This window comes from Python bivittatus, unplaced genomic scaffold (genome assembly GCF_059951505.1).
Source record: "Python bivittatus isolate LINGU-HERP-01145 unplaced genomic scaffold, Pbiv_v1 ctg000080_np1212, whole genome shotgun sequence".
Taxonomy (NCBI): Eukaryota; Metazoa; Chordata; class Lepidosauria; order Squamata; family Pythonidae; genus Python; species Python bivittatus.
The window spans coordinates 41,484,068-41,508,633 of NW_028277035.1; the positions used below are offsets into that span (position 1 = coordinate 41,484,068).

A 24,566-nucleotide genomic window follows, 5' to 3' on the forward strand; every position below is an offset into this window, starting at 1 on the left:
TCTATACTTGGAGCCTCTCCACCAAAAGAATAGCATATACATGCTGCAAAGACAACAACATAGCCTGGATAGGGTGGCCTGACATTTGGAATTATGCCAGACAATCCAAATGGTTTCAAGTTTACCTTCCTGCTAGTAGACCCACTTTTTGTCTACTTTTTTCTGCGCTCTCCTTCTGTCACCTTTCTTAGCCACCCAATATATGGGCTGCAATAATCTGGACAAGCACCAGCTGGCATCAAAGAATGAACGTTTTCTGCCTTTCTTTGCTATCATTTAGAGGTCATCTGGATTTTGCAGCCCAAATATGGTACTTTCCCAATCTCATATGGTGGGAGACTTGGAGGAAGAAAGACTGTGTGTAGGTGTGAGACTAACTTGGTTGGCTTCCAAGTAGTCTGTGTGGTGGTGAAGTAGAATAGCCTGGACAGAAAGGAAGTGGGAGAAGTAAAACTGCTGAGCCCTGAGAGAAGCTTCCAAATCTTCTCTCCCCCACCCCCTCTTGGCATCACTAGTGAAAATTTTGAAAGATTGCTACCAGTACAGCTGATGGGCCTGCTAATAAAAGACCCCAAAATCCCATGGGTGTGTTTATCATGGGGGAGGAGAGGAAGAAACAGGCAGCGCATATGACAGCAAAGTATGTATGTGAGAGATAGGAAGATAGAGAGGCAGGAGAGTCTATAGATCTGGTGAGAACACAACTGACATTGCTCCTTAATATTATAGTTTAGATGGAAGGGCTTTCAGTGGTGAAAAATAATAATCACTTCTCATCACTGTCCTCCCTTCTTTCAACATGTCCTCCTTTCCTGGGATATTTTAATGGACACCCTAACTAAATCAAGCTCATATGTTGTTCGCAGCCCGTGACACCATACAGGGGACTGCTGTGTGAAAAAATGGAGAGGGTATGAGGCTTTGCTAAAAGGTGGCAGTTCTAGTTCCTTTGTATCAGCTGCATTGGGCCAGGATGAAAGCAGGAATGAGTCACATGGGTTCTGCGCTCTATATTGGTCATAATAACTCTTAAAACCTACATGAGTGTTACCTAAGCATATGTCTCACTCAGTTCCTAGGCACTTATTTTGCAAGTTGACACATATACATTGTATTGTTCATTACTTATCACACAGTTCATTATCTAAATTGAGGCATCAATGAACAGGTGTAGTATCCCCGCAAGCCTTTTCATTTCCTCCATCATTCATTAATAGCTAGTTGTCATCATGATGGAATTTTGGGGAAACCCCCCCCCCCCCATGTCTTTGAACTTTGTTTAGAATTTATTTACTACATATGCTGGGCTGTTACTGACAAGCTATGGGCAACTGTTCTAATGCAAGAAACTGCCCAACTGGATAAAGGAAAGTATTTATAGCCGTTTTACTGGTTCATTAAATGTTCCCTGTCCTGCTCAAGTAACACTAAACAAATGGAGGGCTAGAACCGTCCATGTCTGTGCGTGCCTGCTTTTGGATTAGAAGACATTTATTACTGACATTTTCAAAACTGTAGTATGAAGATTTACAAATGTTGCCTGAAAGAGATAAACTTCAGCATACTTTCACTGTTATCGTTTCGTAAAGTACAAAACACACACTTTCCCTTCATCGTTTCTACTTAACAGATCTTGTGAACTATTACTTCCTGAGTTAAGAAACCCAAAACTTTATCGACAGTCTGCTGAGGGGTCAAAAATGACTATCACGACAAAGGTGTGCTTCCAAAACCCCTTTCTTAGGACTTGGATGCTTTTAAGTAAGTTGGGGCTCTCCAATGGTGAAGGCAAAGGACTCTGCACATACTCAGGGCACTTTAGGATTACTGTGTTGCTCTAGTGCAGTGTTTCTCAACCTTAGCCACTTTAAGGTATGTGGACTTCAACTCCCAGAATTCTCCAGCCAGCCATGCTGGTTGTGGAATTCTGGGAGTTGAAGTCCACATATCTTGAAGTTGCTAAAGTTGAGAAACACCGCTCTAGTGACTCAGTATGCATCTCCACAAATCTCCCAGGCCACATTTCTTGTTTGCTTTGGGTGAGTGGATGTTGAGGCTGCTATTGGGGGAAGGGCATTGAGTGACCACACAATCATATTATTCTGCTGTAGTAACGTGTACCATTGGTCTTTATACCAGTTCCTTGGCCTTTATACCAGTATAAATCCCAGATTTGATTGAGATGGGCTATCATACGTAACCTTTCTGATTTCCCAAACCCAGAAGCTTCTGCCCTATGCCAGTATCAACGCAAACCCAGGCTTCTGCTCTGTTCTAGCAGCATAATGAACAGCTGTTTAACTTAATGGCCAATATGTGAAGTCTATCTCTAGTAATGGAATTAGCAGCGGACAAATAGTTGCTCCTGAGAATGAATGATGGACTTTCAGAAGAGGACATCTGAAGGTCAATGACTGAATTCTGCTTTATATAGCAGGATGTTTTATTATCCACATGAGTGGTGTTATTATTTTTACATTTTAAATAGCCATTCAGCTGGTTGCTTTTTAACCAGTCCTTGATAAGAGATAAGCAGCATTTTGCAGTTAATCTGCCATTATTATTATTATTATTATTATTATTATTATTATTATTATTATTACTATTACTATTATTATCATCATTATTTTGTGCTCAAAAACAGAATGGACGTACTGTGCACTGTAGGCATTGCTGCTGAATTCTGTGGGTGTTCACTAGATAAAGCAATACATTATTCCCCACTGGAAGTTTGTAATCTTCAATACCATTGCAACATTATACCACATTAGCAAACATATTTCTTACCTATAGAGCACAGAAATTAAACTTACATCGTTTGCAGTCCACTGGTACTGCATCCATTGAAGGATTGTCCTCCAGATGTTGTTGAACTGCAGCTGCCACCAGCTCCAATAAATATGGCCAATGGTGAAGGATAATGGGTGTTGCAGTTCAAAAACATCTGGAGGGCCACAATTTCCCCACCCCTGATTTAGATCATAGGAAAGTTGATAGAAAATCTAAAGTGGAAATTCTTTATTAAACAGACTTGTTGGAAGCCTTTGCAAATTTTCTCCACTTCAGATTTTGGGAACAGTTCCACTGCAATTCTTTAAGGGAAAAATGTACACTGACTAGTATATTATGGTCACATAGCAATGATTTTTCTGGCTAAGCTCTCTCCACTGGGATTAACCTTAGGAGTGGCCTGTGGTGTGAGCCAGTAGAAATTCCCATGGGAATCACAGCTGCGTCAGGATTCTGGAAAGAGTATAAGATCTGGACAATTAGACAGATCTTTAATACTATAAATGCTCCTTTGTTTCATCCTCATAATCTTCTCTTGATTACTGGGAGGAGCCCTTCAATATTTCTCATCAGATTCCTTCCCACAGTAGTAATAGTATCTGTCCAAGGCATATTGGTAAGTGAGAAACAAACATAAACTGCATCCTGGCTAGCAACTGAAGGAGAGCTTAGTAACAGCCCTGCCTTTTCTTATTTTTTTCCAGGGCAAGAGCTGGTGGGAGCCTCCAGTAGAAAATGCATCTTCCTCTGCTCAACAGACAAGGGCACTATTGCAGCACAGTTCACCATTACAATGTAAGCTGGGCTGAGGCTAAAAAGACCAGCCTAAGCTCCCCCTCCCCTCCCCTGCCATAGCCTTTTCTTTTTCTCCTATAGTTGAAGTCGGGGCTCTCCTATAGTGAAAGCCAAGGACTCTGCACATACTCAGGGCACTTTAGGATTGCTGTATTGCTCTAGTGCAGTGTTTCTCAAGCTTAGCCACTTTAAGGTATGTGGACTTCAGCTCCCAGAATTCTCCAGCCAGCCATGCTGGTTGGGGAACTCTGGGAATTGAAGTCCAGATACCTTAAAGTTGCTAAAGTTGAGAAACACTGCCCTAGTGACTCAGTATGAATCTTCATAATTTTCACATGCTTGTCTGTGGTAGTCTGGAAGCTGCTCCTCTCCCAAAATCCCCACATACAGGGCCAAACCCCAACTAAACATTCCTTCTTGAAGAGTACTCATTCAAATTCAATGAACATAAATTTAACTATTCCTTTATTTCTGAACAGAATAACCAAACACCAAGAGTAGTTCACTTTCCCCCTATTTTATCATTAGGAATCGAGTCAGAAGTTTAACTTCTGTTGCTAAAGAAGCCAATAGAATCAGGATAGTAACTACGCTGGGACATATTTGAAACTATGTGACAGATGGGAGCTAGTTGGTGTATGATAACCCAGTTAGTTTATGGTTCGGTGTATAAGGCAAACCCTGTAATTAAGCTCCTAGACTTATAGAGCCTGGCTTACTCAGTGCAGGAATCAAATTAAAGCATCCTTGGTAGATGGTTATCCAGCTTAACTATATCCAGTGAAGGAGACTCATCACCTCCTTCTGTGATTAATTCCATTATTGAATTGCTCTTCTTGTTGCAAAGTTTTTTGGGGTTTTTTTGTTCATCCAAAATGGGTCTTCCTGTAATTAAAACCATGATGCTGTATCTTGTCACTCTTGAATAATAAACAGTAGTTCTTGGCCTTCTTCTCTATGACACCACTGAAGATATCTTCAAGTTCCATCATATCCCCCACTCAGCCTGCTTTTCTGAGACTAAATTTGTCCAGTTCCTTCATTCTCTCCTCATAAGATCTAGTTTCCAATCTCTTGATCATCCTTATTGCCTTTCTCAGCATGTGATTTTTTTTTTCTTTTACCTTTGTCTTTATTCAATTTCTTTATGGTTTTTTTTTTGGCCCATTTCTCTAACCCAGTATTTCTCAACCCTGGCAACTTCAAGATGCGTGGACTTCAAACTGCCAGGTTGAGAAACACTGCTCTAACCTATCAAGGTAATTTTGAATTTTGTTAATCATTCAGATGTGGAGACATAGGAAAATTTGCAGATATCACAAAACTGGGTAGGTTGTGGATAACAGAAGACTGAAACTATTGATAGATTACAGGAGTGGCTGCCATTGTCTTCTTTCAGGGTATCTTCTCAACTTCCCAGGCAGCTCTGGAATTCTCAGGTCATCCCATTTAGCTAACATTGAACTAGCATTTTAATCAAAATGTCAAGGGGTATTTTGCCAGATGTTTTGCTGAAATCAAGACAAATTATGCTCACTGCATTCTGGCAATTTACTAAGGAAGTTACCTAGTCAAAAAATGAAATCAGATTTACCTGAAAAGACTTGTCCTTATCTCATCAGTGCCAATTACTAGTACATGTAGCATTGTATAGTAGGATGAAATTCATCTGGTTCTGGAGATGAGAATTCATTCAAAACCAGCAGTTCCCTGACTATGTTTGTGTCAGATGCAAGCCAGAATCCTGCTTATTCAACCAACCCTTCACAGTTGCCTGGTAAAATACATATCCTTATTTCAGTGAAGACTGAATCAAAATTGGGGTTCAGTAATTGTCTGTTACTTTTTGCCTTCTTTATTGAGCAGCTGGTATGCTTTCTTTTCCCTTCTTTTTAAACATACCCGAAAAAGGCCTTTCTATTGTTCTTAGCATCTTGCCAACCTCAGATCACTGTGACTTTTTGCTTTCCTGACATCATCTATACATATCTAAACTAGTTATATATTTTCTTCCTTGGTGACCTGTTCCTTTTTTCTCCCTCTGTAAGCACTAGGCTTGTGTCATTCATCTGAAGAGGCCGCCCTCTGAATCTCCTTGTTGAAAGCCCAAAGCAACCACAGCTAGTCCCAGCAGGTGCATTGACAAGGAGGGTCAGCCCTGTCAAAAAGGCTAGACAAGAAGAGCCCACCCCTTTTTCTGTTTGTACGATGCATGATAAAAAGGGGCAGGGCTTTGATCACCTGCTTGTGACTGTCATTTCGACGTTGCGGACCCTTCTGAAGATGCCATGGACTCAAAGCTCCAGTGTGGTGACTTAAAGACCATCCTGAGGTCATCTAGATATTTGAATGGCTGTGGAGGTGCCCTATAGACAGTAGGCAGGTCCAAAGAAAGCCCAATGTACATCAAGCAGTTCAGCAATATAAGATCTAGAAATCCCAATAAGTCAAAAACATACTCATATGTGACCTGTTTTTACCAGGATCGGTAATTCTCCTCTTCTTGATGTTAGATAGCAAGTGGTGGGTGGATGGGTTGCTGGAGCCCTGTGTGCTTTTGAATCTCCCAAGGATCAGCAGCTGGCTGTAGGGAAAAAAAATAAAGAAATCTAAGATTTCCTGCCCAAGTTGTGGGATGAAATTTTCTGTGTTACAGAAAGGAACCTAAACCACACAGGCTTTTAAGTAGAATGAGTAATTGGAGAGAAAATGGTGTTAGAGTTCAGTTTTATTTTGCAAGCTTTGCCCTGCTTACCCCCAAACTAATTTTTTCCCCTGAAGCCTGAAACCATCTGTGTTTTTTTCCTCTTGCTATTTTATGTTCTTAATATATTCTAAATATTAAATTTGATTTTGTTCCAATTTCGGTCTTGGGGATAATATGCTGGTAACATGCCTCAGAAGACCTTGGCCTCTCCAGATTGTCTACAAGTTATTTTGTTTGAGATGCCTTTGTGGTTCCCCCCCACCCCCCACCCCAAGTAGCAGGAAGGTAAAGGCACTTTTCTTCTTTGGGCCTTATTCCTATAGTCTTAGCAGAAGTGGGAATAAAATGCAGAGTGGCAAATAGCAGCAGAAAGAATCACTGCTGCATCGCCCTGGGCTGTCCTAGTTGGGTGGGGTAGATTCAGTAGTAGACAGAACTTTAGTCAAGGGCAGAACCTTCACTGAACAATCTGTACTGGTTTAACATGCGCCCCATTTGATTTGTACTAATTTTTTAATGCAACCACTCCAGCTTCTTTTGCTACTTTCCAGTCTTGTCGCTCCTGCATGGATGATGCTAAGGTTACAAAAATACAGGGGAGAAGTCCATTATTAGTATATAGTATAAAACTCCATGCTGTAGACTTATACAAGTCATTGTATAAATTGATATGCATGCTGTTTTATAATACTCCCCCAACAATTGGTAATAAAGAGAAAACATTGACTTTGTCAACATTCTTCACAGGTTTAAAATTTGACATATACAACTTGCCAATTCAGGTGCACAACATGTTTTTGCAGTCTGTAGAAATGTTGTCTAACTCCCCAACTGAAAATTAAGAGCTATGGGATATCAATGATGCCATGAAAATGTCCTAGCTTATTAAAGACTTGAAGATGATAGCATGCTTTTAATGTTTCGCATAAATCATTTGGGATTTGAAAAACTTTCAGAGCTTGCAAGGAAGTCAGAATAAATGCTTACATGAGTAAAGCAGGAGAGAGATAGACAACAATGCTGAATTAAAATTTTGAGCGTGGCTTTCTCTACTTTCCTGCATATTACCCTACTCCAAATAGGAAAAACAAAATCATCTTTGTTCCTGAGCACATGCTTTTGACATTTTTTTTTCTTCTTAAAACCAGTGAATTATTAATAAACTAATTTCTCTTTATAGTTCAATCTTTGGAGATTTAAAATGCTCACTCAAGTGTATCAAAAAGAGAGATGCTTCAGCTCCAATCAGCTCTTGAGTTTTTTAGAAACATTGGCCTTGAGATATCTTGGAGTCTTTGAAATCCATCTTTTATTCAACTGGGAATTTTTGATGACTTCAAGGTGTAGTCACTTAATTCTCCCTAATGCCCTGTTTATGTTCAGGCCCTCCAGACGTGAGGCTTCTGGCCCCTTTTTACTTCACTTATGAGTTAAATATATTATGAGGTAATTTTTTCCCATTTTCCCCCCATGCCCCCTTATCATACTATCTTTGGAACTGACATTCATCGTCAGGATATCTCAGAAATATGAAATCCTAGAAAAATTAAAATAATCTCAGAACTGCAGCCATTATAAGATATCATGGCTTCCTTTGGCAGCATAAAGGAAATACTTTTAGCAAGAAAATTGCTTTATGCTGGGGGGAAATATCTGCAAGTAATATGGAAAACCTACTCTGTTTTCAAGAAAGAAAGAAAGAAAGAAAGTATTGTAATATATACATATTTTCTATAACTTTTTATATCAAACTTGATAAATATTTCCTTGTCTATGAAATACTACTTGCATGAAAAAAATACATTATTACAACCTTGATTAATTTATATATAGCACTTCTGGCATATATATATGCCAAAGTTGATTGTTCATTCTTTTGTTTACCCAGAGCATCACAGCTACCTTATCATGGCTTCAACTTGCCATTCTTAACAGAAATAGGGTGGGGTGGTTGGTTTGTTCTTTGTGTTTGGTACCCAGTGAGGTGCAAATCAGTCAATATCACAAATCAGTCAGTATCACAGATTCTACTTCTTCTATTTTCCTATGAATTATTTTTCATATAACGAAAGAAATTCTTCATGAACTCTTATATTCAACTTGCCATAACAAACTCAGTTTTGTATGCAATGTTTCTTAATATATACTGGTTTTAAATTAAGTATCCATAATATACATTTCTAGAAATGAAGCTACCAATAATATACACATTTTGCAGTGTATAAAATAAGCATCCCACCCAATTTTTGAACCAAGTATGATGGGTGCTAGTGAATATGAAGTATTTCTGCCATCTGTATGAGACAAAGTCCCTATTGGCAGACCATGCAATTTCATTAAAAAAGAAATTTGTGGCAGAGCTGTCCGATATCTTCTGTGCCTGAACTCTCTCAGAAGTGGTACTGAGGGACTTCAACATGGATGCCAAAATCAGTCTCTCAAGCATGGCATGGGAGTTCCTGGCCAACAGATAGGCTTCCCCAGGCCTATCCCAGATAACATTTCCCTCCCCACCTGTCCCATCAGTCAAAATGCATTTTGAGCTTGTTTTTCTGAATTGTGGATGAAAGATCCTGTAGTGATCCTTAATGGACAGTCCACTACCTGGCCAGGTTGCAATGGTTGGCTATACCATTCATGCACAGCAACTTCTGCATTCCAGAATTCACTTGTGGGGAAGTTTCTCTTGTTCCAAACCTTTGGGTCAAGTCACTGGTAGTAGCCTGGCCTTCTGGATACATTTTAGTCTGGTTTTAGGCTGGAGCATGGCATGGAGATAGCGTTGATCACACTGATGTACAAACTGTTGAAGGGTGTGATAGGGTAATATACTGTATCCCTGCTTGTGTTCCTGAATCTTGTGGTAGCTTCTAATACCATCAGCCATGGTTTCCTTCTGGAGTGCCTCTGAGAGTTGGGAATCAGGGGAATGGGTTTCTTTTGGCTCCAGTCCTATCTTGCTGCAAGATACTATTCTGTTCCCAAAAACCTTTTAACAGCCATATGAATCTGCTGGGAATGAGTGTCAGGGAATGTGGGACTGGGGGCTACTTATGCACAGATGGTCTTTTATTTTCCATCATCAGGTGTGTCAGGCTCCCTGGTTAGTTCTGCTTGGGCTACTTTGTGGACTGGATGAGGCACTGCAGATTAAGACTGAATCAAGACAGAGGGTTTGGTCATTTGGGGAGATGTCAGGCAGATGGATGGGACTCCACTTGCTCTAGATGGGACTACATTTCCCTTGAAGGAGCATGAACACAGCTTTGGGGGTGCTCTTTGACCCTGTGCTGCCTTGAGTCAGAGTGTCTGTTTCCAGCTGCAAATGATTTACTATGTCCCTTCCTGGAGAAATCTTCCTGGCCATCATTATCCGTGCACTGGTTATTTCCCAATTAGCCTATTGTAATGCACTTGACATGGGATTTCCTTGAAGGAAACCCAGAAATTATATTAGATACAGAATGCAGCAGCCAAGGTCCTGTGACCCATAGCAGCATATTGCACCTGTTTTGGAAAGCTGCACTGGCTTCCCAGTGATTACTGGGTCAAAGACAAGGTATTTATTTTAATGGGTAAAGCCCTAAATGGCTCTACGTATTAAATGCAATGCTTACTTGAATGTGGGGCTCCATACGTTACAAACTGAGAACTAACATTGTTTTTAAAAGAGTTTTTGCAGGTGCTGATGCAGAAAGAGCTCTGCCTGGAAACAACTAGGATAATGGCCTTCTCAATGATTTTACCACCTTTATGGAACTCCTTCCCACCAGAAGTTCAGTCTACTCCCTTCATGGTCACCTTCAAGAAGAATTTACACATTTTTTCATTCATCTGCATCCCCACTTCCAACCCTACTTCCACCAAATGTATTTGCTGCCAGATGGTTTATTTTGTGAGTTTTGTTGGTATAATCCTGATGTTTAAGTTGTTATAATTTCTCATGTTATTTTTATATATTTTCTTACTGTTGATGTTATTGTTGTAGCTTGAATTTATATAGCTAGCAGAGGCTGGTTATCCTGGGAATTTGAGAGAAGAAAGAAAGAAAGAAAGAAAGAAAGAAAGAAAGAAAGAAAGAAAGAAAGAAAGAAAGAAAGAAAGGAGGGAGGGAGGGAGGGAGGGAGGGAAATATTGATCCAAAATATGGTAGAAACTCGTTCAGAATGGCTATAGATCTAGATCTAAAATTAGACATGAATGACATTCCATGACTTTTCCTCCCATAGGCAGGCAGTGTGTGAACAACTTCACCACACTGAGGGCCTATATCTATATCTATATCTATATCTATATCTATATCTATCTATATCAATATCTATATCTATATCTATATCTATATCTATATCTATATCTATATCTATATCTATATCTATATCTATATCTATATCTATATCTATATCTATATCTATATCATCTTAATGATTTTTAACCACATCAGAAAATGTATTACAGTTAAATCCTCAGCCTGATGGAAGATGCCAATGGCTCAGCCTGATGGAGAGCATATGGCAGATAGTGTCTGTATGGTGGAGTAGGGAGGCATCTAATCTTTACCTTTCTTGATTATAGAAAAATAACCTACTGAGTTGTGGCTGGAGAAGGAAAGGAAAACAGCTTCTTCCCATCTGCTGAAATTCTTCTAACTAAAATCAAACCCTCAACACTTCTAGGATGGTTTTAAAAAGAATTGATGTGAAGCAAGCCACAAAATTAAGTAATGTGATGGGTCTGTATTCAGTGTTAGAACTTTGGACAAACAGGCAGCATATCAATGCTTTAATTCAGTAAAGAAAGAAACAAGTAATTCATTTCATAGCTCACTTGCGATGCTATTGCATAAATCTAGACAAGTGACTTGGCAATTTTTAAAACAATTTCTGTATTTTATTATTGAATATATGCCCTAAGTGCAATTTTCTAAATACAAACAGAACAGAAACACAACAGAAGTGCTATATATAAATTAATCAAGGTTGTAATAATGTATTTTTTTCATGCAAGTAGTATTTCATAGACAAGGAAATGTTTATCAAGTTTGATATAAAAAGTTATAGAAAAGCTGAAAGGTTTTTTCACTGCTAGATACCATTATTTTTCCTGAAATAAGTAATCATTCAGTCTATTCTAACTGAATGATATCCCATTTTGGCTGAAGCTTCCTGGGTACTTACCATGAGAAATTCTATGTTAAAGCTACAAGGGTCAGTTTCATTTGGGTGATTCTAACGTTAATGGTTTGTGTCTTTATTGTGATAACTAACTATTTACAAATATAGATGTTAGCATAAAGAGCAGACAGGTAGAGTTAATTTGTGAAGTAGTATCACATCCTCAAAAATCTTTGGAATGTTCTTCATATCTCTTCCTCCCAAATCAGTTTCAGAAATCAGAAATTTTCTTGCTATCTTTTCTAAGACCTACAGTTTAGCCTAGAACCCTGCTAAATCAAACTAATGGTCCATTTCATTTAGCCTGTCAATTCTCAACTACTTCTCTAGCCATATATAATATGAAAAATATGGGTTACTGGGTCTCTTCAATACCATATAAATATAAGATATAAATGTAGGCACATGGAACATAAAAGAAACAGAAGAACTAATATTTCTGTTTTGCTTTCTCTCCCATTCGGTGTTTTAATTCTCCATTTATACTTATGAAAAAATGTTTAAATTTTGAAAAGATTTTACCCAGAGCTGAACAACTTTTTTTCAAGCTATTCCCAATACAGGGAGAACCATATTGTATTTGCCTGGCATGAAGATATTAAAAGAAAAAGAGGCCTACCAGTACGACAAATGTGGCTGAATACATGGGATTCACACTGAGACTTTTAAGAGCTAAACACTAAAGGTCTTATGCATTCACCCATATTAATTTAAAAAAAAACCCTCAAATTCTTTCAATCTGGAATATATCAATGAATTCTTGGTTTTAAAAATAAAACACACAAAACATTTGCGCATCTCTAGAAAGGAATGCCAATGTTTGTTCTTCATCCAATATTTCAGCAGTGACATTTATCTGGCTTTTGACATAAGATATTGAGAATTTTTAATATCTTATGTCAAAAAAAAAATTTTTTTTTTTTAAAGAGAGTTAGTTTGGTCTAATGGTTAAGACACTGGGCTAGAAACCAGGAGACCGTGAGTTCTAGTCCCACCTTAGGCATGAAAGCTGGCTCAGTGACTTTGGGCCAGTCACTCTCTCTCAGCCCACAATATCAGGCTCAGGCGACAAGCTGGTTGATCAATTCCTGTCACAACCAACAAATCAACGTTTGGTTGATCTGAAGAAAATGGACCCTGCACCCTGGGAAAACTCTAGGAAGGAAAAAAAAAAAGAGAATTTTTAAAATATACAAGCATATTTAATTATTGACAGCTATCATTCACAATAAATGTTCGATTTCTTAAAACTCATGTTCTTTTTTTAGGCTCCTCTGGCAAGAAGTTATTCTGGAGAACTATCTCCAAGGTAGCTCTCACTTCCTGCAAATTCATCTCATCTCGTCTCATCTCGTCTCATCTCATCTCGCCTCATTCTCTTTGGCTGCTCTCTCCACTGAACATCAGACCACACGCTATCTCTTGACTTATGACTTCCATATTTGGAAGTCATGAGCCAATAACTATGAGCCAATGTAAATCTATAGAATTCCTGTTAATGATTTTCTCAAACCTTCTTTCTAATATATAAGGTGACAGTTTTGATCTTGTCTGTGTCGGAATCACAATTTGTTGCTTTGGCAAACTGCAGTTTAAGCAAGAGTGGCATGGAGGAATTGAGCTCCATGGATTTGAATACAAAAAAAAAAAAAAAAGGATGATTCAAAGGATGTATAATCTCAGTAATTTTAGACAATAGAAAACTCCCTCACCTTCACTATCCAAATAAGCAATATGAAATAAATCTAAACAATATTGAGGCAACATCAGCTAGATAACAACAAGAAAGTAAGAGAAGTGTCACTCACTAAAAATTCTTAATTTGTTTTCTGTACCGCTCACAACTGGGTCTGTTGAATACCAGTTTCTCAAGAATTATATGCGGCACCAAGGACCAGTCTGTTCTGAATACTAACATTGTCCCCTTTTAAAACTCTGGGATTATCAATACCACAATGCAAATGATCCAGTTCCTTTATTGTTGCTGTACTCTTGTTCTTCTTGTTGTTTTAATGGCTTTAGCACTAAGTTCTTATTTTCAGGAGCCTGTCCAGAGTGATCTTTGCAACTCTTCAGAGTCTGAGTTGAAATGCGCCTTGATCTTTTGTTATCTTTCTTAATGGGCAGGAAGGGCATGCAGAAATGGGCTAAGCAAGAATTAAGAGTCACTCAGGGAAATTGATATATGCATACATTCAGATTTGAAAATGTCTACAATAAAACCACTTTTCTTTAACTGAATATTTAAATGGAAATAACTAAAAAAAACCCCAAAACCTAACTTGGATAGAACTGAATTTCTGTTAACATTCAGTGTTCAACCATTTTCCGTGCTAAGCAAAGTGAAAAGCTTTATTAAATGGGATCTAATAGCTGCATTTCCTATTTCTCATTATGAAAACTATTTATATGAGAAACATATGATCAACATTTACTTTCTCTCTTTTTTTCTCTTTCCACTTCACTTCTTGTAACTGCATTGTGATTTAGGCTGCAATCCTATGGACAATTATCTGGGAGTGATTCCCACTGTATTCAGTGGGATTTACTGCATAAAACACAAACTCTGAAGCCTCCTTACAATTTACTTTGGAGTAAGTGGAAAGAGAATTGGAAATGAAGCTGCACAAATACCTGTAAAATTAGCACAATAAAGATATGACACCAAGAAAAGGAATGGTTCCCAGATAGGATTTGTATCTCAATTTTCCCTGAGGCATCAACAATTCTTTAAAACAGAGAAAATATACTGGAGCAGAATGCAGGAATGAGTTACAAATGCACATCAGCAAAAGAAAAAGAAAAAGAAAAAAAGATTTTCCTCCCCTACTTCCTTATTCAAAGATTATTGATGATAACTTAAGACACTCACATAATTTAGTATGAAAAATGCTTAGGCAAAGGGGTTGAGTAGGGAAACATAATTTTTCGTTATCGGAAATTTGATGATAACAAAAACAGAAGTGATTCAAATAAAATCTGTCTTCTGGCGCCTCTCTCCTTCTTCACTAGAAAACTCATTCATTTAAGAGCATTCTCTCAGCCAGGTAAGTTTTCTAAAAGGAGAAAAATCTCTTATACTTTATGAGGTAGATCATTCCTCAAGGATCTTCTTCAGTCTAATATGGTCTGGGATGTGAATGTTTTCTAGGATGTTTGGTTTTATACCCTCATTGATATAAGAGCAACATTTCCTCCAGTGAACCCTCCCCTGTCAAAGGGGAAGGGGCATCTAGGAATGACCCTATTGAAGAATGACCTGATCCCACTGATCTTCTCCATTCCACCAGGTTTCTGTTATACTCACTATATCGTTGTTCTCATTCACAACCAACAACCAATCATTTTACACCCCCCCCCCATCTTGGCTTAGAGAATTCTAGCACTGGCATAAAAACACCCATATCCCATGCTGGTAGTGTCTTCTGATACTCTTCTAACAGTCATGTTCACCAATTAACCCACTTCAAATATTAGTCCTATCTCTTATAGTTTTTTCTGAAACACCTCTGCTGTCCTGAACTAGACAGCATCTAGCACCAGTCAGATTCCTCTTAGCAGCAATTTAAAGGCTGCCTCTGCTACATTTTTATGTTATGTGACAGCAGGCAGTTTCTATTTCAATTCAAGAGAGGGCCAGCCTCTCTTGTACAGATCTGGCTTATCCCAAAATGTTCCCCAGTACTTAACAAATCAAAATAGCTCTTCCTGCACCAGGCACAGCCATACTTTCAAACCCTTCTCTGCCAGTGTAAATTTGGTTTCCATGTCTGGTGAACACATTTTCCACTGTCAATGGTATCAACATGGACCATGACAGCTGCCTTCTCCCCCAGCATTGTCCAGCAGCTTATGAGGATGCTGTGTGACATCCACAACCTTCACACTAAGCAGGCAAGTCACAAAACCATCTGTTTCAACCAATCACGTTGCCCACAATCAGAGCCCTCTGCCCCCTTGAGGAGTGTCCTTGGTTAAGTACCTTCTATAGGAACAGTCTCTTATCCTCAAAACAATGTCTTCTTCCTGAAGATCCTCATTTTCCTTATTGCAAGGTTACTATCATCCTGGGGGATAAAGTGAGACAAACATTATATCTCCCAAAAAGTCTGATCTACATATCATGCTCTCTAAGCACCTCCAGCAAAGCTACCTTGGTTTCAAGAACACAGATTTGTTCCCTGAGAGCCAGGAGCTCATTACACTGAGCTGAAACACAATTTATGCTTATCAGGTAGACAATCATACATTTGACACTCTATGCAATAAACTGGAAAACACCTTCTTGTACCTCAATACAAGTTACTGTCATAATTTGACCTAAATAATAGCCTATTATATTGTTACACAGCCTGGAGTCCTGACTTTCTCACAAAGTGGTTAATTCACCATGATTGTTAGTATCTAGAGATGGAAGTTAGTGCTCTCTTCCCCGGTTAATTCCCCTGTTCCTGCTTACTTGCTCTGGTTGTAAGCACCCAACTTTCTCTCCTCTTTCTAAAGTTTGCTGCTAGGACTCAGCTGCTGGTTGAGTAATAACCCTCTCCTAGTCTAAACCCTTGCCTAAATACAGTCTAAGCCCCTCCACTTCAGACCATGGGATTAGCAAAAAATAAAACACTCTCCTCCCATTTAGCCAGAGGAGAAAAATGGAAGGTCAAGTGATCAGCTCCACAAACTTACCAGATCCCCCCCCCCACAGTTCCTGTTTGCCTCCCTGTTCACTCACTCTGGACAGAAATTCCCGGCTGACTCTCCTCTTTCTAAACAGTGCCGGTTGTGACACCCATCTATAGTTACCATTTGTTCAGACTGAACAGGCAATAACATAAATCTTTTAGTAACAGAAAGAGATGTGATTTTAAAAATAATTGCTACTAGATTTCTTCTACTCATGCCAATCAGCCCATGAAAAAATTATGTAAATCCATACCCTTGTTGGTCTCCTTTTCTTTGCAATGCACAAGTGGACATCCTATTAACAAAGTCTGTGCTGTGAAAGAGCTTCATTCTGGAAGAAAGGAAATAACAGTAAGAACTTAATTTTTAAGTAATTTCTCTTTACTTTACCTTTCATTGACTCGCTGGGCCAGGCGTACTTGTGGCAGTTACAGTGGCACTCTAGATTGCTATCATCTGATAATTCATTGCATTCCCTCTCTATTTTTCATCATGTTCTGTTGAAGCACTAACAACACATAATAATAACCTATAAGAAGACAGCTTTGAGCAGCCATTTTAAAATTGGAAATGAAATCCCCAGCTTTCTTAATTTGGAAAAAACTGTGAAATGAAAGAATCTGAGATGGTCATCCTAAACCAGAGCCCTCCAGATATTTTGGATATACCTTCCATTGCTTACAGCAATAGTTGTTCTGTCCTTATAGGAATCACTTTTTTAATCAAATAATGTGTGTTTCATCAATCCAACGGTGATGCAGCTAAAGTTAACAAAATTAAAAAGCAGTGATTCCAATGGGAAAGAATTTTAAAATGTGACCACTCCCATGTTGAAATCAGTGGAATTGAAATTTTGAGTTGGATGGTTTCCTCTTTTATTTGTGCTGTTGATCCTGGTATTCCTGGAATAAACTTGGGCCATTGGGGTGGATACTAATAATTTATTGGCTCTTTAGCTCATGGAATAGGGCTTTCTTAGCTTTTGACTTCTCACCAGGTGGATTCCCAAATACAAATCAATCCCCCAGGATAGGTGCCATATGGCACAGGCCTCTGCAGCAGGATGGAGAATTTGGAAGAACTCAGTAGAGCTAACATTCTACTAAAGAAAGGCATTTCTGGAAACAGGCAAGTGTCTTAAAGCCATTTTTTTTTTTTTACAATTCTAGGTAGTCAGGAGATTTCTACGTGAGGATTTTGTGCCACTTACAAAGCCTGTCCAGACTTTTGTGTGCCCATGACATCAACAGTGCTGAAATGTGAAGCTGTTATCTTTCCAGTGAAACTATGGTGTACTTGCAACCATTGGAAAGCTACTGGGATTTATGTATTTATTAATTATTGAGTTTTAAGAATGTGGCTCTCTTTGCCTGCTGGGGATTCTTCCTTCATTCCTCCTGATGACTCCAGAGCTTCCAGTCCTGCAAAGTATATGCTACTTGGACAGCTTTGCAACTGAGTAGCCCAGACCATGCAAGCATGAGTAGAAAGGACATGTGTCCATTTCCTCTTCTCTTCAACACGGGGCACCATTGGATGCAAAGCTCAAGCTACTGCATTCTTTCCATTTGGTATGGAATGGAGTGAAGAAATGTTTGTGGCTGCCAGACCTTCAGCAGCTCAGAGCAGGCAGTGATTTTGGCTCTTGTTTCTCAGCTTTTCATACCGGTAGAAGTGAAGACAGTCACAGATTGCCTTCAAACTGCTCCTGAGAGTTTGGGGAGTGAAACGGGAGATGGTGTGGAAATAAAAGCTCTTAAGAGATTGCTGCTAAGGAAATTTTTCACCTCTCTCAACCACCCACTTTACTGATCCCTTAAATTATAGTCTTTTTTAAAAAGTATTTATTGAGCAAAGAATATAATTTACGCTTTAAGTTTAAAGGAGAAAAAATGTTAAAAAGTTGCTGTAGCAAATTTTTTTAAAGTGCATTTTTTTTAAAAAAAATAGCAGACTGATGAAAAACATGTCTACAGAAAAGCAAAGAATTATGCTTAAAACAATGTGAAGCCAACAATGAAAAGAAGTCTATTACCAGATTATGTGTATTTCTTTAAGTGGCTGTTTCTAGTCTCAAAGGTAACAAAGTTGTCATGTGATGCAGGAGGTTGCTATGGCAATAATCTGTAATTGTGCAGAAAATTCACTGAAGTAGTATTCAAGTCCTTAGTGTCTTGGATGGAAAGAAAACCCAAATCTGTGTAGCCCATGAATTCATGTGGTGAAACTGCACAGAGATAACTTAGCTCTGTTAAGCCATAGTGATTCTGATGCTGTTTCCTGTCCCTCTTTCCCATTTACTTTCCATGGTCTCCCCTTTTTCTATTTCTCATTTTGGAGGACAGAATATATTGTTTCTTTTTAAAATGTGTTCAAGCTGTAAAAGTGAAAAGAGTTATTTTCAAATGACTCTTGACACAAGAATACTGAATACTCTAAGCCAGAAAACTTTCCAGATTTGAAATTGTTGGCATTCTCACCAGAAAAATTCAGATGTCCAGTTTACCACAACATGTTTTTACACCCACATTGACAAGAAGTGTAAACATAATATTGGTCATACTCCAATACCAATATTATGTGCACACGTCTTGTCAACGTGGGTGTATTATTAAAGTAAATTAATGCATTTAAATTCGTTAAGCTCTCTGCTATATTGTGACAAATGTCCTCTGTTTTTACATATATTCTAGGTTCAAAATGAGTATTTATTTTCAGTGGGTGGTGTTTAGCATTGTTGATTCTGTTGGGTAATATTCTAGTTATTCTAACTTGGCAACAACACTGAGTTATGTCAACACACCCAAGTGCAGCATCTTTAACTCAGTGCTGGAGAAAAAGTGAGAACATGAAGGTCACAGAGAGTTAAGTGTGCCTATATCTTCTGTAAACAGTGCACATGAATGTTCTCAACTCTAGACTGAATATTGCAGCCTAAGCCTGGAGCCCTTAGCATCAGAAGTTGGGAGTATGTCCCAAACATATTCATTTTATCTTCTTTATATTTCTTTACCACCTCAACATCACCAGAATATCAGAATGAGTCTCAGCATCACCAGAACTAAACCACAAATCACTGAAGCAATACTAACCTTCACGAACTTTATAAAATGGGTGGTGAAGGGAAAAAAAAGCACTAAAACAAATTTAAAAGCTAAAACGAACAAATGTGTATTCACCACCTTTCTTAAAAGAAGAGAGATAAGAGCCAATCAGTGTACCATATAATGTGGGAGTAATGGGAAAAAAAATGTTTTGCATGTTTTATAACTTTGAAAGAAGTCTCCCTGTGCTGGGATCCAGAAAAGGACCTTCTACTCACATAAGCATCCAAAGTTCTGTGAAGTTTATCTAGCTCAGTAATGAGTGAAGAAGCAGTCAGACCCTGCACCAGGGACATCCATAGTGTGTCTGTCTGGTTTTGTGTGCGTGTCAAAAAAGTAATTTAAGCCCTCCTCTTCTTGACATGCAACCACAACCCTGCAGATACCCTGGCCCACAGGATAATTAACCGGTACATCTATTCTTGTCAATATTTACATTTCTGTGAAGTCTACACATTGCATATTAGTACTTTTGGCTGTTCTAGACTTCTTGCCTTCAAAAGCATATATGAGTTCAGTTGAAGAAAGGATCTGTGTGTGCTAATACAACACAGCACTTATTGTGGATGGGTTAAGGTGGAAACTGGTGCTAAGAACTCTTAGCATAGAGGTTTGTGTTCTTACTAATGTCAAAGGGTTCTCCCTGATCTGCCTTCCAGTTTCCTAATTCTTCTGATTCCTCTGTAAAATGACCTGAGTTTGATCACCTGAGTTTGATCTCAAATCACCTGAGTTTGATCTCAGCTATTTTGATTATTTTCAGATCTATTTGAATGGCAGGAAATACTATGAGCACTGGCAGGCTTACATGTTTGTGAGTCCAGAGCTTACTTTGCTTATAAGTGACTGCTTCAGAGCGTCTTCTCAAGTCTGTACCTAATCATACATTCCTTCCTCTTCTTCAAAAAAGTAACAAAGAAGAAACTGCTGATGTTTCCCCATGTTTCTGAGGTCAGATTGAGGGCAAACCTCTGTGGTCTTCCAGACTTCTGAAGCTTGATTGCTGCAGTTTTACATTTGGACTTTTGACTTAATTAGGCTCTGATGAGATCCCAAGATCTAGGAGGCAGGCAAGTGAAGAATACACTATGACTAGACCACCCTTTCAAGCGTCAGGCAGTGCTATGTTGCTATTTGTGGAGTGACATTCACTGCCTGAAAAAGAGCAGATGCCCTTTCCACAGATCATTGGCATAAGGATATGATGGCATTTCTTACCATTATAAGCCCCAAATTATGATATCATGAGATCTTGCTTCACTCCTAGGGCTCTGCCTTTGATCATCAATGCTTCTGATTCCATGTTTTAGTAATAGTTGCAACAAGTACTGACCATTCTATTCCTTTAATTCAATGGCTGTCCTGATTTTGCTGATCTATAACCCTCAGCAGCCCTAGATGCCATATCCAATGGTGAGAAAAGCTGGTAACTTTACTTAAGCATCAGTGGAGGCCCAGGAGCTCACCTCTCATGGTTTAATTGGTTCTGAATATCCAGATTGCTGCAGCTTATACAGTAATTCCTAAATAGATTGAGGTATCATACTGCCAGATATAGAGAGATAAATATAATTATAATTAAGATATATGAAATCCTTCCTTTTCCTATTCTTCTTTTTGCTATTTAAAGTATAGGGTGAAACCTATTTCACCTCTTCCTTGGGCTAAAATCTAATAGATGTAAATTCAGTTTGCTTCATTGTTTAGTACTGACAGTTTTGTTGTTGAGATCTCCCATTTCTATCTCAATGTGGCTGTTCTGCACTGTGTGGCACAGATGAAAAGAGAAAGTAGATTTGGTGACTGTGTTCAAATTCCTCAGCCATAACATTGATAAAAGTCATTAGACAATCTTCACCATCTTTCATCTAATCTACTTTACAAGGTTCTGAAAATAAAACAAGATTACAAGAAGGGCTATCAAATTTGAGCTGCAAAAATGTAGTTTGCCATCAGATGGCAGAAAAGAGATACAGAAAACACTATGTCCTGCCATCTAGTGTCACCTGGACTTTTGCATCACATATTTAGTAGCCCTATTGGAAACCTTCACAGCACCTGGTCTGTATTACTCTTGCCTCTGGTATAAGAATAAATTCATTCCTTAGGTTCAGCTGTATAAAACAGGGGAGTTGAACACATGGTAATCGGCTAATCCAAAGAACAAGCCTTCAGCAAATTTTTTATAGACTGCACTAAAAAATGCTATTGGATAAAGCTAAAGTTACGGAGCAACATATTCCTGAAGTACGCGTGTATTTTCTGTTTGTGCATGTACCATTTTGTCAGAATATCTGGGTTGAACAAATTGTGTTACGTCTCCTGCCATTCCCCACCACCATGCAGCAGATCTAACTCCTCTAAGCAGTGCCCATGAAAATCACACTGGTAAGCCATGTTTGAAGCAGTGAAGATAACTGCTGGTCTCAGACCTGCCTGGCTGAAGCAACTGAAGGAAGAGCTTGCAGAACATTTCTGGGCCACCTCCCTTTCAGCTAAAGCATGACGGGTGTCTGCCAATTACTATCTGTCCAAAACAGAGCTGACCTAAGCGCTGCGGGGAGGGTCAGAGAAAGCATTCCATAGGGCCCTTTCCAATTACAAATAACTCACTGCATAAAAATGTCCCTTCCCTATTATTCCTCCTTTCAGTAGAAGTTTGTGAAATATAGTGCAGACCATTAGCTTTCACTTCTGAAAATTCCTAATCATATTTCTATATTACTTTAATCTTCAGGAAATAAAAGAAGAGGCAAAAATCTCAAGATAGTACTGGAAAAATGTGCCTAATATCAACCATGCTCCAGCTGATAACCGCTTTCTTCAATAAGCCATTCCTTAGCATATTTATACTACAGATATATATCAATGTCAGTTTAATTATGACTTCTTCCAAAGAATCCTGTGAGCTGGAGCTTGAAGGGAGTACTAAGAATTTTGTCAATAATTTCTACAGCTCCTCCCAGTAATACAATGCTCAGCATTCCCTAGAGAAATGGAATGATTCCAAAAACTGGTTTGAATTCATGATATGGAATAATTAGATGCACTTTGTTGATCGTAGATTGAACTTAATTTGCATTCAGAGCTTTGCATGGGAGGTGTATAGCAACAACAAATCTATCTTTGGTCTTCGGTAAATTGAAGCATAATTAGCTGCTACAGACAACCTACTGGATAAATTAAAACACTCCACCATTAACATTAAAACAACTGATCCCCTCCTTACCAGGCAAACAAAACACGTGGGTGCCATATTTTCAGCATCGTGTCTAGGGATTTATCTTCTGGTAAGAAGGTGATTCCTAGGTGCTAAAAAATCCTGGGGTCATGAGCAGAAAAAATACTTGCCCAATTTTCTTTGGCATCTTACTTTCCACAGAAACGCCCGGGAAAGCCACAAATAAGACACAAGAAACTTTTCCCCCTACGGCTATATAGTAGCTTTCTGCAAGTATGACTTTCTAGCAGTGGGATGGTTATGATTGAGCCAAACTGCTCTCCTCACCAACTTTGTTGAGCAGGGTTATTTATTTATTTATTATACATTTATTAAAAAATATTTATGAGCTATTCATCATCTGAATGGATTCCAAGACAATATGCAAAGTCATAAATAAAATTAATTATGGCACTGTAAATACACCACAATAAAAATATTAGGCAAACAAGGGACTGATAAATCTATGAAAACACACTCAGAGAAAGCAGGCAAAGACAATAGTACAATTAAAAATGCCTCGGTAAATAAGGCACTGATTTTTTTAATATTTTTTTTTTGCTTAACCAAAACTATGACTTCTTTTGGGGGGACTTTAAGAAGTCCTGCTTTCCCCCAGAAATGCTTGTTATATGTTAGTTGGACCCTACTAGATATTGTGGAGTATCATTGTGGAGCAGTGAATCAGGAATATAAACTTCAAATCAAGCCCCACTCCTGGTGGCTTCATGGACATATCCATCGGTTCTTTTAGCAGCAATACAATAGTTGCTTGCCATTGCCTTCTTCCAATTTGACAATCTAGCCTTCAGCTCTGATATTAGCTAGTTTGTGAAATATAGTGCAGACCATTAGCCTTCACTTCTGAAAATTCTGGATATCTCCCATCCAACTAGATTCAACCCTGCCTAGCTTTCATGCCTAAACAAAATCAGACATTTGCTGACACCTGTGATTTAGAACCCATGTTCAACTTATGATCCTCTTCCAGGCCACTGGGAATATCATTTCTTCTCCTTGAGAGAGAAAATCCATACAGCCAAAATGGATGAGGAAAACTGCCTCCCTATCCACACCAGAAATAATTTGGGTAATAAATCCCTCAAATTATTTAACATAACATAGACCCCAAACCGGATTTGCTGAGATTACGTTTCAACCATAATTCCTCAAGAATAGTGCGTGTTGATCTTCTACTGATTAGCATTTTACCATGAGGAGAATAGATGGTGGCTTTGGGAGGAAGATCTTTGTTGCAGTATTTAAAATGTGGGGGTAAGGTTAACAACTCAGTTTAAGAGCACAAGCTTTTCATGTTTCATCTAGAATCTAGATGGAATCTAGGGATCTAGAATTGTCTCAGACCTTGCCAAAATACTTTCCAGTGTGTGCACAATGTAGTTGGACCATTGGCCTGGGTGTGCAACAGCTTCTTATGTTCCTATGGGAAACGTGATGTAAGCTCTTCATGTTTATTTTGTATTATTGTTTTGGGAAATAAGATGAATGTGTCACAAAAAGATTACATTTTCCTTCTTGCCTTCTGCAGCAATCTACACTTTTTTGAAATTCTTCCATCAAATTAATGCTAGAATGTTATCACTGGTTTATTTTCTTGTTGGCTAATGATTGAGAATACGAGATACATGAAAAAAATACATCACCAACAATATATGCTATTCCTTATCATTTTAAGATCTACAAGATTACATATGAAAAAGAATTAGGCTAAGGGCCAATGAATGACAGATAACCCAATATTTTTTTCTTTATAAGCTCCCTTACTTTTGTGAACTGCTTTTGTGGGGCAGCTTACAGAGAAAGCACTTTTGTTACCATTTGGATTCTCTATAGTTGTTAAGTCCAAGAATGTGCCAGAGAGTATTAATATGTGAGACATTACACATGGAATACCAACTGTTTGTAAATATACACAGTGGTTCTTACACTTTTCTCTGTTTCCGTTATATAATGGAATTTATATATAACATTATATAACATTATATAATGTTATATAATTCCATTTCTCTGTTGCAATTATATAACATTACCACAGTACCTCCAACCCTACCTTGGGAATAGTGTGAACACCACAGTGC

General features: G+C 38.4%; 1 long non-coding RNA gene across 2 annotated transcripts in view; it reads right to left on the reverse strand.

Annotated features, from left to right (window-relative positions):
- Positions 1 to 18,511, reverse strand: part of LOC148216678 (uncharacterized) — a 61,766-nt gene extending 43,255 nt beyond the window's left edge. The window contains exons 1-4 of one of the 2 annotated variants that reach the window (XR_015794807.1): positions 16,397 to 18,511; positions 15,446 to 15,530; positions 12,459 to 12,618; positions 6,056 to 6,169 (exon numbers count right to left, since the gene is read on the reverse strand). This is a non-coding gene — a long non-coding RNA (uncharacterized LOC148216678). Of the gene's footprint in view, positions 1 to 6,044; positions 6,170 to 12,458; positions 12,619 to 15,445; positions 15,531 to 16,396 lie in introns of both variants that reach the window. The other variant, XR_015794806.1, reaches the window with a different exon arrangement.
- Between the last annotated feature and the right edge of the window lie 6,055 nt (positions 18,512 to 24,566).